Source organism: Rhinatrema bivittatum, chromosome 7 (assembly GCF_901001135.1).
Source record: "Rhinatrema bivittatum chromosome 7, aRhiBiv1.1, whole genome shotgun sequence".
In the NCBI taxonomy this organism is placed as follows: Eukaryota; Metazoa; Chordata; class Amphibia; order Gymnophiona; family Rhinatrematidae; genus Rhinatrema; species Rhinatrema bivittatum.
The window spans coordinates 248,326,915-248,341,282 of NC_042621.1; the positions used below are offsets into that span (position 1 = coordinate 248,326,915).

At 51.9% G+C, this 14,368-nt stretch overlaps 1 protein-coding gene across 4 annotated transcripts in view; it reads right to left on the bottom strand.

Moving 5' to 3' along the window:
- The window catches only part of MKI67 (marker of proliferation Ki-67), a 433,449-nt gene that overhangs the window by 164,629 nt on the left and 254,452 nt on the right, over positions 1–14,368 (bottom strand). The window lies entirely within an intron of this gene.

A 14,368-nucleotide genomic window follows, 5' to 3' on the forward strand; every position in this document is an offset into this window, starting at 1 on the left:
TATGGTCTAATCTGTCTCTGTAAGGCAATGACAGCAGCCACCAAACTGTTGTAATGACTTCCTTATCCCAGTAGGCAAACATTACCTGCATTGCCAAAGCTACTTACTTACCTCCACCATGGAGCACAAATAGGCAGACTTCCAAACAGCCTTAGTCACCACCTCCTAAAACCACATTAAGGGATGCCTGACAATGAAGGAACGCAAAAGACGGTACTTTTCATCTCTGTCCCTGTCCAAGGCATGCAGGGAAATGGACTGATTCAAGTAAAACTCTGAAACCACTTTAGGCAAAAGAAAAAAAAAAAAAAAAAAAGGGCACTGTCTGAAGTTGAACCACACCTGGAGTCATACGGAGAAGGCTCACGACAGGAATGAACTACTGGCTCTAAGACCTGCCATGACAATTAGACCCGACATGCCAATTAGATTACTACCAGAAAATTTGTCTTCAAAGTAAGCCGCCGCAAGGAAAGAATACATAGCGGTAAAAAAAAAAAAAAAAAAAAAAATTGGACCCACCAAAAACTCAAGAACCACATTAAGATTCTACAGAGGCACTGGAAGCTGCAACAGGGAGTGAAGATGTTTAACTCCCTGCAAGAAACAGGATGGAAAATGGATGGGAAGACAAAGGTCCTCCAATGACTCATCCCCTATAACAAACCAGGGTTGCAACTTGAACCTTCAAGGTGTTTAAAATCATGAGAGGTCTAGAACGGGTAGATGTGAATCGGTTATTTACTCTTTCGGATAGTAGAAAGACTAGGGGACACTCCATGAAGTTAGCATGGGGCACATTTAAAACTAATCGGAGAAAGTTCTTTTTTACTCAACGCACAATTAAACTCTGGAATTTGTTGCCAGAGAATGTGGTTCGTGCAGTTAGTATAGCTGTGTTTAAAAAAGGATTGGATAAGTTCTTGGAGAAGTCCATTACCTGCTATTAAGTTCAGTTAGAGAATAGCCACTGCCATTAGCAATGGTTACATGGAATAGACTTAGTTTTTGGGTACTTGCCAGGTTCTTATGGCCTGGATTGGCCACTGTTGGAAACAGGATGCTGGGCTTGATGGACCCTTGGTCTGACCCAGTATGGCATGTTCTTATGTTCTTATGTAATCTGTCCTGTAAAAATTCCAAAATCAAAGGAATACCTACATAGAGCGGTTAACTACCCTTCAAACGCCAGAGAATGTTGAGATTACTTACCTGATAATCTCCTTTTCCTTAGTGTATGCAGATGGACTCAAAACAAGAGGGTATAGTGTGCTCGTGCTAGCAGTTGGAGACGGATCTGACGTCAGCACGGGTACATATACCCCCACAGGAAGTGCAGCAATTCAGTAATCTTCCTTGCAAAGCTTTATGGATATATGTGTGACTGACCGATCGATTAAATGAACAGGATTACCCTGACCAATTGATAGTAGCTGGAGACCGCCAGTGTTCTCAACCGGAAGGCGTCGACACCCGGTATGGTGGATGCCCTATATAAGAAAAACATGGCTTACTGTGAGTCGGCGAATCCCCATATATATACCGGCAGCCGAGCGGGATGCTGAGTCCATCTACATACACTAAGGAAAAGGAGATTATCAGGTAAGTAATCTCAACATTTCCTAGCGTGTAGCAGATGGACTCAAAACAAGTGGGATGTACAAAAGCTATTCCCGGACTGGGAGGGAGGCTGCCCGAGGTCCGTTTAGGATTGCCCTCGCAAATCCAGTGTCCTCCCTGGCCTGAACGTCCAGACGGTAGAATCTGGAGAAGGTATGGAGGGAGGACCACGTCGCCGCTCTACATATCTCTGCAGGTGACAGCATCCTAGTTTCTGCCCAAGAGGCTGCTTGCGCTCTGGTAGAATGAGCCTTGACCTATAGAGGTGGTGGTTTTCCCACCTCTACGTAGGCCGCCTTGATAACTTCTTTGATCCAGCGGGCGATGGTTGGCCGTGAAGCCGCTTCTCCTTGCTTCTTCCCGCTGTGAAGGACGAACAGATGGTCCGTCTTTCTTACTGCTTCTGACATTTCCAAGTATCTGGCCAGTATTCTGCCGATGTCGAGATGGCGTAGTATCCGACCTTCTTCTGACTTCTTCAAACCTTCCGTGGTTGGCAAGGATATGGTTTGGTTGAGGTGAAATTGTGAGACTACTTTGGGTAAGAAGGAAGGAACCGTGCGAAGATGGATAGCCTCTGGAGTGATTCTGAGGAACGGATCACGGCAGGACAGCGCTTGTAGCTCTGAGATGTGGCGTGCTGAACATACAGCCAGCAAGAACACCATCTTCAAGGTCAACAAACGGAGAGACAGGCCTCGAAGGGGTCTGAAGGCGGATCCTGCTAGAAATTCCAACACTAGGTTGAGGTTCCACAGGGGCACTGGCCACTTCAGTGGCGGGCGAATGTGTTTGACTCCTTTCAGGAAACGTGAAACGTCTGGGTGTGTGGCAATGCTGTTGCGGTCACTCCGGGGACCGTAGCAGGATAGCGCTGCCACTTGTACTTTGATGGAACTGAGGGACAGACCCTTCTGAAGTCCATCTTGCAGGAAATCCAAAATGATAGGGATCTTAGCGGCATGTGGCATGGTGCCTTGAGTTTCGCACCAGGCTTCAAATACTCTCCAGATCCTTATATATGTTAGTGATGTGGAGAATTGCGTGCTCGGAGGAGAGTATCTATTACCGGCCCCGAGTATCCTCGTTTCTTCAACCTAGCCCTCTCAAGGGCCAGACCATAAGAGAGAATTGAGCTGGATCCTCGTGGAGGATGGGACCTTGCCGCAGCAGGTCCCTGTGTGGAGGCAGGGGTAGTGGGTTCCCTGCCAGTAGTCTTCTCATGTCTGCGTACCAGGGTCTTCTTGGCCAGTCCGGTGCCACTAGAAGAACTAGGCCTCTATGCCGCTGAATCTTGTGTATAATGGCGCCCAACAGGGGCCATGGAGGAAAGGCATATAGCAGGATCCCCTGAGGCCATGGCTGTACCAGGGCATCGATCCCCTGGGATAGAGGATCCCGCCTGCGGCTGAAATATCTGGGTACTTGAGCGTTGGACCTGTCCGCTAGTAGGTCCATGCCCAGCGTCCCCCACCGATCCACAATCATCTGGAAAGCTGTGGGCGACAGCTGCCATTCCCCTGGATTTAGGCTCTCTCTGCTGAGGAAGTCTGCCGTGGTGTTGTCCTTCCCGGCGATGTGGACGGCAGAGATGTCCTGGAGATTTGCTTCCGCCCAAGTCATCAGGGGGGCTATTTCTAGGGATACCTGTTGGCTTCTGGTTCCGCCCTGTCGGTTGATGTATGCCACCGTGGTGGCGTTGTCTGACATCACTCTGACCGCTCTGTTGCGAAGTATGTGGGCAAATTGCAGGCACGCTAGCCTGACTGCCCGTTCCTCTAGTCGGTTGATGTTCCACCCCGACTCTTCTCTGTACCACGGCCCTTGGGCGGTGAGTTCTTCGCAATGTCCTCCCCATCCATTCAGGCTGGCATCTGTAGTGAGCAGGGTCCAGGTTGGGGAGGACATTCTTGACCCCCGGCTCATGTGGCCGGGCTGCAACCACCACAGTATCTGATTCCGCACTCTGGCTGGTAGAGGTAGGTGTACGGTGTAGTTCTGTGATCATGGGCTCCATCGAGATAGGAGGGCGCGTTGTAATGGTCTCATGTGAGCCCGCGCCCATGGTATCTCCTCCAGAGTGGATGCCATAAGGCCGAGGACCTGTAAGTAATCCCAAGCTGTGGGCCGGGTGGTGCTCAGCAGGGCTTGCAAATGATTCCGGAGCTTTGATCTTCTCTTGGAGGTCAGGCTGACCTTGTCTTCCTGGGTGTCGAATCGGACTCCTAGGTATTCCAGTGACTGAGAAGGCTGTAGGGAACTCTTGTTCAAGTTTACAACCCATCCTAGGCTTTCCAGAAGAGCTATAACTCTGTTGGTTGCCTGGCGACTCTCCTCTGGTGACTTTGCCCGGATCAGCCAATCGACCAGGTAGGGATGGACGAGGATTCCCTCCTTCCTGAGGGACGCTGCCACTACTACTATGACCTTGGTAAAGGTCCGCGGCGCGGTGGCTAACCCGAAGGGTAAAGCTCGGAACTGGAAGTGTTGGTCCAGGACCTTGAAGCGTAAATAGCGCTGATGATCCCGATGGATTGGGATATGCAGGTAGGCTTCCGACAGATCTAGGGATGTAAGAAACTCCCCCCTGGCTGTACTGAATTTTTGACAGACCACAGAGTTTCCATGCGAAAGCTGGGGACCCGTAGGTATCGGGTTGACTGACTTGAGGTCCAGGGCGGGCCGGAAAGTGCCCTCCTTCTTGGGCACGATGAAATAAATGGAATAATGCCCAGAATTAATCTCCCTTGCAGGCACTGGGATTATGGCCTTTAGGGACAGGAGCCTCCGCAAAGTAACTTCTAGGGCCATCCTCTTGATGGGCGAACAAGGAGATTCCACAAACCTGTCCGGTGGAAGTCGAAGAAAATCCAGGTAATACCCCTCTCGGATGATGACGAGGACCCACAGATCCGAGGTAATCTCGGCCCACCTGCGATAGAAGAGGGACAGCCTGCCCCCTATGGCCGCGACCCCTGGATGGGTCGGCTGATTGTCATTGTGGGGTACGGCCGGGACCCGAACCCGAGCCGGTTCCCCTCTTGTTGTGCTTAGGCCGAAAGGACTGGTTCCTGGCCTGCGAACGAGGTGCTTGGTAGCGAGTCCTGTAAGGGTTGAAGCGCTGAGAGTTTCTACCTCTGGATGGTCTGGGAAAGGGGCGCTGGTTCCTCCTTGACCGGTCTTCTGGTAGACGGGGTAATGGAGAGGCGCCCCATTTATTGGCCAGTTTCTCGAGGTCACTGCCGAACAGGAGGGATCCCTCAAAGGGCATTCTCATGAGACGTGTCTTGGAGGAGGAGTCGGCCGAGAAATTACGTAGCCAGAGCTGTCTCCTGGCCGCCACTGAGGATGACACTCCCTTGGGCTGCCGTACAGACTAGGTCGGAGGCTGCATCAGTGAGGAACGAGAGAGCTGATTCCATTTCTTCTCCCGGGGTGTTGTTCCTAGCCTGTGATAAACAGGAACGTGTCACCACAGTGCAGCAGGTCGCAATTCGTAGGGACATGGCTGCCACCTCAAAGGCTTGTTTCAGAATGGTGTCCATGCGCCGCACATGAGCGGCGCATGACGGCCCTCATGTGCCGCACCATGCGCCGCACATGAGGGCCGTCCCCCCCTCCACCGGAATGGTGGTGCGCTTCCGTGCCGCATGTGCCGCATGCGCCGCTCGTGTGCGCATGCGGCACATGAGCGGCGCATGACGGCCCTCATGTGCCGCACCATGCGCCGCACATGAGGGCCGTCCCCCCCTCCACCGGAATGGTGGTGCGCTTCCGTGCCGCATGCGCCGCTCATGTGCGCATGCGGCACATGAGCGGCGCATGACGGTCCTCATGTGCCGCACCATGCGCCGCACATGAGGGCCGTCCCCCCCTCCACCGGAATGGTGGTGCGCTTCACAATTGCGCTAACTATGGCGTCTACCTGGGGGCACGCCAGCTTCTCCTTGGTTGCCAGGTCTAAGGGGTACATGCCAGCCAAGGCCCGACCCCCTTTGAATGAGGCCTCCGGCGTATTCCATTCCAGATCGATTAACTGTTGAGCTACTTGTAGGAGGGGAAAATGGTGAGACGTTTGGCGCAGGCCCTCCAACAGGGGGTTCATTCTTGGTTCCTCTGGGGCACCATGGCCCGGAAGAGCTAGTTCCGACAGGCATTGAGAGATCAGGCCTGGGAGATCTCCTTTCAAAAAGAAGCGCCTCATGGTCCGATATGGTTCAACCCCTGAGGGAAGTTCTCCCTCGTCGGGGGACTCGTCGTCTTCCTCAGGGCAATCTGAATCCCCATAAGTGGGGGTCCCTGGTGGCGCGTGGCCGTGCCTAGGCCTTGAGGGTCCAGGGGCCGGGTCATCTGGTATGTATGGACCCGCTTGGGGAGCAGCCTGCATTGAGACAAAGGCATGAATCCCCTTGAATAATTCCACCCAGGAGAGCGAAGCAGGATCTGGTCTGAGGGGTACCAGGTCCCTCGGGGTCCCCGGCTGCTCACTACTGCCTGCTAGGTCCGGGGTGTTCCCTGAGGAACTGGCAAGTACGCTGGGCTGTGACCGGTCCTGGCCTGGAACTCCCAGGGCCTCTTCACATTGGGCACAAAGGGAGTGTCTGCTTCCTCGCTCTGTGTGGCTCTGAGGTTGCATGCCGAGCAGAGGCTCATGCCTGATGCTGGAGGTGTCAGCTCTGCTGACGCCTGGGCTCTCTTATGCTCCATGTGCGTCTAGGAACGGACGCTTATCAGTGGGCGCTTAACACCGTGTGCCCAACAGCGTGTGCCCAACAACGTGTGCCTAACAACGTGACAAACCAGGCAGAAAAATGGCGACCTCCATGGCGGATTACCACATAGGCAGATTCTGCGAATCCTCACTTCCTCAGAGACCAAGTAAAGATGTATGCCTTACCTTGTCTTCGGCGCTTCCCGGTTGCGACCCGGGCGGTCTCAGGCTGCGGGGGGAGAGGGTAAGTACCGTCACTGCCGCGCTCGAGGAAGTGCACCCACTGCCTCTGGGCCGCGCCTGAACTCGTCTCGCTCGGGGGCCAAGTCCACGCCGGGACCGAGGCTGCCTCTAAGCCGCGCCCGAGCCCTTCTCACTTGGGGGCTAGGTCCCTGCCGCGAGCCGGCCACCAGACCGAGGCACTTACCTCCGAGGGACCACGGAAATCGCCTCGGGAAACTCAACTGGGGGAGGGACCGACTGGTATCACCGCAGGAGTGCGGGGCTCGTCTTCAGGTAGGTTTCTTCTATGAATTTAGTCGTGTAGAATTTGGAAACACGCTCAGCGAGCGTGAGGGAGCTCCAAACTGCTTTGGAGACGGAAATTACTGAATTGCTGCACTTCCTGTGGGGGTATATGTACCCGTGCTGACGTCAGATCCGTCTCCAACTGCTAGCACGAGCACACTATACCCACTTGTTTTGAGTCCATCTACTACACGCTAGGAAATGAGAACATTTCTGAGCCCACAGTGAACATAACAGCAGGTGAAAAACCCCACTTTAACAACTGAGCCCTTTCAATGGCTAAACCATAAGACAGAATCGACCCAGATCCTCTTGCAGAATGAGCCCCTGACATAAGACTATGAAGATTAGTGTACCACAGCCTTCAAACCCAATATTGAACCAGTAAAAGGACAGAGAAGGTTTGACTTGTAAACCTTCTAGACCAGACTGCCCAGACGCCAGGGGGAAACGCATGCAGTATGGCGCTGTGTGCCCACTCTTGAAAAAAAGAGCATCGATGCCCATTAGTTTTGAGTCCTGCCTGTGACTGAAGAAGTGTGTGACCTTCATGCAGTTGAATCTCGCCAACAGGCCTAGACAAATAGGCCCCAGCCATTCACCAGGGGCAGGAAGGTCTCATCTGCCAGCTCCCATTCTCCTAGGTTAAAACTTCTCCTGATGAGAAAATTGCCTCTGAAGTTGGTCTTTCTGACCACAAGAAGAAGTACATGCTTAAGAGAAGCTGCTCTAGACACTTGGCGAATAGCAGACTCGTCACGTCCAGATAGGGGTGAACAAGAATGCCATCCTTCTGGAGAGCCACCACTACCACTTCCATGACCTAGGAAAAAAGGTCCCAAGCACCGCAGCTAGCCCGAAATGCAAGGCCTGAGACTGGTAAGAATGATCCAGAATGGCAAAACCGACTGCTAAAGTTTCCAATAGATGGGAATATGCATCCAGTATGGGTCGAAACGACCCTTGTTTCTAGGGCATGGCCAAATAAATGGAACAGGCGGCCATATATATGTGATTCGGGAATGGGAATCACTGCTTTCAGGTTCATCCTCCGTTGAACTGTAGTTTCCACTTCTACCCTCTGCTGAGGGGAGTTAGAGAAACAATAAAGGCATCCAGAGGAAAGCAAAGAAATTCTAGAGCATACCCATCCCAAAATGTTTCGAGAACACATTGATCCAAAGAAATCTGGACCCACCTGTGTAAAACCAGGATAGACAGCACCTATCTCCTGAACCAACAGGTGAGCCTGCAAACCTTCATTGGCAGACCGAGAGGGTCCACCTCCGGAGTCCGTATCCTTTTGCGTCCTCAGTGGCTAGAGGACTGAGATCTGAGGAAGAAATGGGACCTCTGGGAAGAACCTCTCCTATAAGGCCAAAAACGTCTCAAATGATTTGCTTTAGGACAGTCTCAATCCTCCAATCCTGAGCATCCTTCAGTACTGCACCTCTCTCTACCAGAATGGTGGTACGGTTAGTGATAGAACACACCAAGTCATCAACCCTAAGGAAACGCCACCACTCTCTGGTCTGTGGATCCAAGGGGTATAAACCACCAAGACACAGCCTCCTTTAAAACACACCCCTGGCACACTCCCCATTCCAGAAGTCAATCCATACTGGAGTGCAACCCAGAGGGGAAAGAAACAAGAAGCCTTGCGTAGGGTGACCAAAATAGGAACTTTGTTCTCCTTTCCAAGGAGTCAGTTCCAGATGTTCCAAGGATTTTCAATGCCTGAGAGACCAAACTCTAATTCATCTCTAAGAAACAGAGTAGAGCTCGATTTGGCTCCAAAGATGGGGGAAATGCTCCATCACCATCATCAGTATGATTCTGATTCACCTTTATTCGAATTTAGTCAGGCCATATTGTATCATGATGCTTGGCTGCGGAGCAGCACACAGACCAACCTTAGTAGGCACTGGCGATTTGGAAGACCAATACTGTAGGAATATCTACCAACCCTGAAAGAATTCTACCAGAGAAAAAGAGGATGGGTCCCATTCCAGGCCCCACAGGCTCAAACATGACGTCCTGTGAGCTAATGGCTCGTGACGACTTGGCCTGTGGATCAACCAAAGGAGGGGATACCCTTGTCGTGTTACCCTCGGTCCCAGTCCCCACAAACTGGACCATCGCCAGCAAAATTAGAAAGGGTTAAATCACCCCAAGCATCCAGGCAGCACTGACACAGCCTTAAAGAAAGCTGTGGCTGAATATAGAAACATAGAAATGACGAAGAAAAGGATCAATGATCCATCCAGTCTGCCCAGCAAGCTTATGGTAGTATCTACCGCACCATATAAATCACCCCTATACTTATCAGTTTCCAAGACCGTCAAAGTCAGGGCCCTTGCTGGTTGCAGTTTGGATCCAATTCCTCGTTACCTCTTGACTTTGAATCAGAGAGCAATATTGGAGCTGCATCAAAAGTATCATGCTTATTGGTTAATGGTAGTAACCATTAACTTGCATCAGCAAGTTACCCCCATTCTTCTTTGTTTTACCAGCCATGAAACTCAATGTCCTTGTTGGTTGCTGTCTGAATCTAATTCCCCTTTTCCTCCCTGCTGTCGAAACAGAGAACAATGATGGAGGTGCATCAACAGTATGAAGGCTTATTGGTTAAGGGTGGTAACCACCACACCAGCAAGTTACCCCCATTCACTCTTTTCTTAATTCTCATCCTCTAGCCTTTAGGGATCTACAGTGTTTATCCCATCCATGTCCCTTTGGATTCTCTCACTGTTTTTGTCTTCACCACTTCGTCAGGAAGGGCATTCCAGGCATCCACTACCCTTTCAGTGAAGAAATATTTCCTGTGATTCTGAATCATCCTCCCTGGAGTTTCATTTTTGACCCCTAGTTCTACTGATTTCTTTCCAACGGAAAAGGTTTGTTGCCGACTGTGCATGCTTAAAACCTATCAGGTATCTGAAGGTCTGTATCATATCTCCCCTGCATCTCCTCCCCTCCAGGATATACATGTTTAGGCCCTTCAGCCACTCTTCAAAAGTCTTTTGATGGAGAACACCCACCATTTTGATCACCTTTCTCTGAATTGCTTCCATCCTATCTCTGTCCCTTTTGAGATATGGTCTCCATAACTGAACACAGTACTCCAGGTGAGGCTTCACCAAGGACCTGTACAAAGGGATTATCTTTTCTTACTGGTTATTCCTCTCTCTATGCAGCCCAGCATTCTTCTGGTTTTAGCTATTGCCTTATCACATTGCTTTGCCATCTTCAGATTGCTAGACACTATCACCCCAATCTCTCTCTCTTGTTCCGTGCACATCATCCCTTCTCCCCCTTCACATACAGTTCTTTGGATTACCGCACCCCAGATGCATGACTCTGCACTTCATGGCATTGAATCCCAACTGCTATATCTTCGACCACTGTTCAAGCTTCCTTAAATCACATTTCATTCTCTCTACTTCTTCCAGCGTGTCCACTCTGTTGCAGATCTTAGTATCAAACTTTACCTTCTATCCCTTCCGCAATGTCGCTCACAAAGATAGTGAAGAGAACCAGTCCCAACACCAATCCCTGTGGCACTCCACTTAACACCATTCTCTCCTCAGAGTAGGTTCCATTTACCATTACACGCAGTCTTCCATCCATCAACCAGTTTGTAATCCATGCTACCACTTTGGGGCTCACACCCAAGCTTCTCACTTTATTCATGAGTCTTCTGTGCAGGACCATATCAAAAGTGTTACCAAACTCCAAATAAATCACATCGAGTGCTCTTTCCTGATTCAATTTTCTCATCAACAAATTAAAAAAAAAAAAAAAAATCAGATTGGTCTGACAGGACCTTCCCCTGGTGAATTCATGTTGCCTCAGATCGAGCAACACATCGGATTGTAGATAGTTCACTATCCTTTCCATCAGCAGAGTCTCCATTAATTTTCCCTCCACCGGGATGAGGCTAACCTGTCTGTAGTTTCCAGCCTCCTCTCTGCTCTCACTCTTGTGAAGCGAAACCACCACCACTCTTCTCCAATCTTTCGGCACCACTCCTGTTTCCAGGGATCTATTAACAGCTCCTTAAGCGGACTAGCCAGCACATCTGAGCTCCCTTAGTATCCTGGGATGTACCCTCATCCAGCCTCATGGCCTTGTCCAGTTTCAGATTTCCTACCTCTGCCCATACATTCTCTTCTGCAAACAGAGTTTTGTCTACTCCACCCCCCATCTATAGTGGGGGTGGAACATGGCACAATAAATGCTTAGCCTTCACAGCCAAGCATGTCACAGCTTGCAACCACTATTGGAATTTCTGGTCCATGGCAGTCAAGGCTTGTCTGACAGAGGGAGGAACCACACAGTATCAACCTCAGGAGCAAGCGGTGTTTTAGAGATGTCTAATTTTTCAATTATCTCCTATAAGAAAATTATTCCTTACCTGCTAATTTTCGTTCCTGTAGTACCATGGATCACTCCAGACAGTGGGTTATATCCCCCGACCAGCAGATGGAGTAGGAACAGAGTTTGAGAGCGTCAGCATATAGAGTAGTGCACCCTCTGCTGGAGCTCAGTATTACGCATAGCAAAGCCCAAAAGCAAAACACAACATTTTGGATCCAGATCCGTCCCCAAAAAGGAACAGAGAAAGATATAAGTAAACAAACGGTCAACGGGACCACCAACAGTCAACTTGTGAGGAGCTGTGAACAGTAACAATAATCAGAGACAAACAGAATGAAAGTTACCTGGAAGAATCCGAGCAGGACCTAATGAAACCCCTAGTGGCGGGCGTCTGGACTGATCCATGGTACTACAGGAACGAAAATTAGCAGGTAAGGAATAATTTTCTTTTCTCTGTACGTACCTGGATCAGTCCAGACAGTGGGATGTACCCAAGCTTCCCTAAACCGGGTGGGGTCCTGAGAGACCTGCTCGGAGAACTTGATCGCCAAAAGAACCCGTGTACTGAGGCGCCAGGTGTAGTCTGTAATGTCTGGAAAAAGTGTGCAACGACTTCCATGTCGCCGCACGGCAGATTTCCTGGGAGGAAACGGAGCGAGATTCCGCCCAGGACGCCGCTTGGGATCGCGTGGAATGAGCCGACACGCTGCGAGGCGGCACCCGCCCCGCCGCAATGTAAGCCGATGAGATGGCGTCCTTTATCCAGCGCGCAATAGTCGTCTTGGATGCCTGAGAACCTCTCCTCGGTCCTGACCAGAGGACAAACAAATGATCGGATACCCGGAAGTCATTGGTAACCTCCAGGTAACGGAGCAGCACACGCTTGACGTCCAGGAGCCGGAGAGACTGGGGTTCCTCTGGAGCGAACGCTGGAAGCTCCACCGTTTGATTGACTTGGAAGGCCAAGACCACCTTTGGAAGGAAGGATGGCACCGTACGAAGGGAAACCCCGGAGAAGGAGAAACACAGATAAGGGTCCCGGCAGGACAAGGCTTGGAGCTCTGAGATCCGGCGAGCAGAAGAGATGGCTACCAGGAAAACAGTCTTGAGGATCAGGTCCTTGAGGGAGGTCCCCTCAGGGGTTCAAAAGGAGGGCCCGACAGCGTTCGCAGCACCAAGTTGAGGCTCCAAGAAGGGAAAAGATCCCTGACCAGTGGCCGTAGGTGTTTGGCACCCTTCAGAAAACGTGCGATATCCAGCTGAAGAGGTAGAGAGCAGTCCTTCTGTACCAAGACATTCAAGGCCGCCACCTGAACCCGGAGCGAATTATAGGCTAGACCCTTATCCAGACCATCCTGTAGGAAATGAAGGATCAGCGGGACAGTCTCCTCCATGGTTTGGACCCCGCGGTCGGAGCATCAGGCTTCGAAGACCTTCCAAACTCGAACGTAAGCGACGGAGGTCGAAGGCTTGCGGGAACGAAGCATCGTTGAGATCACTGTCTCCAGGTAGCCTCTGTGGTGGAGACGGCGCCGTTCAAAAGCCAGGCCGCAAGACAGAAGAGTTCTGCCTGCTCGAAAAATACCGGCCCCTGACGCAGAAGAGGAGGAAGATGGAACAGGCGAAGTGGGCCGTCCACCGTCATCTGAAGTGGATCTGCGAACCATGGCAGACGGGGCCATTCTGGGGCGACGAGAATTACAGTCCCTCGAACCAACCTGCGGAGAACCTTGCCGACCAGAGGCCAAGGAGGAAACACATAGAGCAGTTGATCCGACGGCCACGGAAGGGCGAGGGCATCCACCCCCTCCGCGCCGCGCTCTCTTCTGCGGCTGAAAAAGCGTGGAGCCTTGGCGTTGAGAAAGGTCGCCATTAGATCGAGGCGTGGAGTCCCCCAACGACGGACGATGAGATGCATTGCCTCGTCGGAGAGAGCCCACTCGCCGGGATCTAGCTGTTGACGACTCAGGAAGTCCGCCTGAACGTTGTCCACCCCGGCGATGTGAGAGGCCGCTATCCGGACGAGATTACTCTCCGCCCACTCCATCAGGGGAGTTGACTCGAGGGAGACATACTTGCTTCTTGTCCCCCCTTGACGATTGATGTAGGCCACGGTGGTGGCGTTGTCAGAGAGGATCCTCACCTCTCTGTGTCGCACCAGGGGAAGAAAACGCTGGAGAGCGAAACGCACGGCTCTCGTTTCCAGGCGATTGATCAGCCACTTTGCCTCCTCTGGCGTCCAAGTCCCCTGCGTGGCGCTTCTTTCGCAGACGGCGCCCCATCCCGCGAGGCTGGCATCGGTGGTCACCACCACCCAATTGGGAACCTCGAGCGAGACTCCCCGAGCCAGATGCGAGGGGACAAGCCACCAATCCAGGCTTTTCCTGGCTAATGGTGGAAGCGGCAGGATCACCTGATACTCCTGGGAGACTGGTTTCCAACGGGATAGCAGGGACGCCTGCAGTGGATGCAGGTGTACAAACGCCCAGGGTACCATGTCGATGGTGGAGGCCATTACTCCCAGGAGCTGCAGATAATTCCAGGCGGTTGGTTCTTCCAAAGCCGAAAACCGAGACACGTGCTCCCTCAGGGCTTGCGCCTTGTCCTGGCGCAGAAACACCATACCCCGCCGGGTATCGAAGCTCGCTCCTAAGAAATCCAGGTGTTGCGAGGGCACAAGGGAACTCTTTGGAAGGTTCACCACCCAGCCCAGAGAGCGTAGGAATTGTACTACTCTGGCCACTGAGGTCTGACCATGTGAGAAGGACTTCGCTCGAATCAGCCAGTCGTCTAGGTACGGATGTACTAGGATACCCTCCTTGCGGAGAGCCGCCGCCACCACTACCATGATCTTTGTGAAGGTCCGAGGTGCGGTCGCCAAACCGAAGGGAAGCGCCTTGAACTGAAAGTGTTGACCGAGAATCTTGAAGCGAAGATACCGCCGGTGAGCCGGCAGGATGGGAATGTGCAAGTATGCTTCCGAGAGATCCAGTGAAGCGAGGAATTCTCCCTTGTGCACTGCGGCAATCACTGATCGAAGAGTCTCCATGCGGAACCGGCTGACCCTGAGGGCCTTGTTTACCTCCTTCAAGTCCAGGATGGGCCGAAAGGAACCGTCCTTTTTGGGAA